We start from the raw sequence: 3,077 nt of genomic DNA on the forward strand, positions 1-3,077 counted from the left end.
GTGGTCTGAGTTATTGGCAGAGGAATCACTGTCAGAACAAGAACTTTAACGTTTTATGATGGTACTGTTGTAAATGTAAACATTTTAAAACTTTGCTGTGGTGTGAAGTGGTTGTGTTCACTTGCCATGGTGTCTATGAAATTAAATCAGCCTATTAGGTTGGAGAGGTGGGAGGCTTGTGCAACAGGATATTTAAAAAAACTGTTTTGAATTTACCCCTTATCAAGAATTGTATCTGCATATTATTGGATTTTATCATGATGACCATCATGTTTTGAAATACACATTTATACACTTGAATTGCCTGCATTAGCACTTGATGAGTCAGTGTGGAAATGAGAACAGTGATTACAGTAACTAGGATGGAGCTTCCAGTGCAAGTGCATCCAACCAGGGTTACATTTGCTGGAGGGGAGGGGATGGGGGGTATTAAATACAGCCAGTATTAAATACATGGATTTCCTTTTGGGAAAAAGAGACTGTCTGATGTATTTTTATGATATTTATGTTTGACTATGTTAACCACATGAACTCTTGCGTCCCTTTTTTGGGCAAAACAAAATAAACAAAATAGCGACAATAGCAGATCTACAACTCACAACATGATAAGACTATTTGTCATAAAATAACTATAGGTCTTAACACATGGAATGCCAGAGTTATTTCAGATTTTTTAGCTGTTTTATGCCAGAGATTTTTCATTGAGAAAAAAAAAGTACTCGAGATACCGAGATACAGAATGTTTTAGTTTTAAGTTAACAAGGAAGTGGATGGGAGTCTAAATCTTCAAAAAATCATATCTCCTTGGTCTTTGGGTCAAAAAAAATAAAAAAAAAGGTAAAAGAATAGATAAATAAAACTTTTTATTTATTTATTTTTTTAACGCATATATGCATTCTTGGCACACATGTGATGGATTCAAAAGAACGCAAAGAACGCATATATGCGTTCTTGGCATTCAATGTGTTGTTAAGTGGTTAAGAAACCCTCTGTTTTTTCATTTATTTTACAAATCAAACCCTGGATCCAACTGTATACCCCAGTGATTCTATTGTACAATCAAATCCTGTCCAGGGCCTTCCTTCTCTCTCTGTCTCCATCTCTCCATTTTCACTGTAATCTGTCTCCATGGAGGAAATATTAAGGCAAGTTGGCTTCCCTGCACACGCCTTTATAGAAAAGGATTGTAAGAAGCTATAGTGATCAATTTTAAGTCTTAAAGTATTAAAGGCAGCAGACAGCCAATGCCTCAAGCACTGTTCTGTTCTGTTCTGTTCTGTTCTGTTCTGTTCTGCTCTGCTCTGCTCTGCTCTGCTCTGCTCTGCTCTGTTCTGCTCTGCTGTGGCTTCTGTGAGAAAACCTCATAACACTTCCTTTAATATCCACACGTTCACGCTCAACTCAACCCATGTGGGTTGGATATGTTTCATTACACAGGAACATTTCAAGTGTCCTAAGAAATCAGACTTTAGTTATCAAAACATGGCTGTTTACCCCTCCAAAAAACGAATATAGAATATAGTCCAGGGGCCAACACTGATATTTTCACAAATTGGTACCACCTAAGGTGACCGTAAAGTTTTTGTATTTTTGTCTTGCTACATGTCTCTAGTTTATATTTTGGTATGATAACCCTTCCAATCTTGTAGCTTAATGGCAGTTATCACAACCTACCCCTGTAGGAAAATGTGATGTATGTGAATCATTTATATGACTTCTAGACAATACTTTTTGAAAAGCAATGGTCTTAACAGTTGGCCCTAAGGTGATTTTACCAGTAGAATCCTTTTCTGCTGAAGAAATGTTGGTATTGTGCATATTTAATGAGATAATTTGCATATTTGAACACATTTGTGGAACTAATGACATGATAAATACAATTACAGCTAGATATTTCAAAAAGTGTGAAATGTATGTGAGAAAAAAATAGTGGAGATACGTCTGTGACCTACTGGCAATGTTCACAAGCAATTTGGTGCGGCTCGGCCCAATGGTTTGCGAGATTAGCTAGGACAAACTGCTACAAGCTGTAGTTTTAATAGCTGGAAGGGAATATGTAAAACATCATAAAGATTGTGCAATTAGTGACAAGTTTTAGATTTTTGGCATGGTGTTAGGTGAGGGTGTAAGGTTTTCAAAAACCACCATACAAGTTGGGCTGACCCACTAGTGGCCGGTATGCATGCAGAAACTCCAATATTAGACGGGTCAGTATGGTTGAACCCAAATAATTGATACAAATGTATTTTTTCAATGGATTATGTTACTATTGGGCATGCTAAATAGCATACTAACAATCTAGGAAATTTGTAATTCCGGAAAGGCGTCATTTTCAAGATGGCTACTATTAAACGTAAAAATGTGGTTTTGATGTCTAACTCTAGGGTTTAGGACTCAAGGAATGCAACTGAATCTGTGAAATTACCAACAGTTAATTATTTATAGCCAAATCCAAGGTGGCGTCCCAAGGTGGTGTCCCATTCTACTAAATTACTCAAAAACTACAAATTAACCTTTCTTATTTGTATTTTGTTATTGAAAATGAACATTATAACTCTAATTTAATATAGTCAAGTAAAGGTAAATGTTTTTGGAAGCATATTTCTATTACTAACCACAAAGTCTTCAAGTAATCCAGTAAGCCAGGTTAACAAGCCCATTATGCAGTAAGCACTTGTGTTATGCAGTCACTATTTATCATCATTATCTGACTCCTCTGGAAGAAACTATTGTGGAATCGTCACATTCCTTAAGTTGACACAGTCCACAGACAGTAGTGCAATTCAGAGAAGTTGTGTCCAAAGACCAGCTGATGGCAGTTTTAAAGTGTATAACATGGACCTATTAAAATAAATCCTCAGACATATCAAGTGTTCTCGGGGGATATTCATCCACGCTGTGACTGGTTGTGACACAACTTCTCAGATTTTTGGTGTTTGCAAAAAGACTTTCCATAAGCTTGTAAAAGTTGACCCTCCTTCGGTCTAGGGTGGTCATAGCTGAATGAGTAGAGAGTCCCCCTGGGAAACTTAAGGTCCCAAGTTTGATTCCTGGCCCCAGCTGTGTGTTGAGTTGTC

The sequence above is a fragment of the Gymnoscopelus braueri genome (assembly GCF_963280865.1).
Source record: "Gymnoscopelus braueri genome assembly, chromosome: 19".
In the NCBI taxonomy this organism is placed as follows: domain Eukaryota; kingdom Metazoa; phylum Chordata; class Actinopteri; order Myctophiformes; family Myctophidae; genus Gymnoscopelus; species Gymnoscopelus braueri.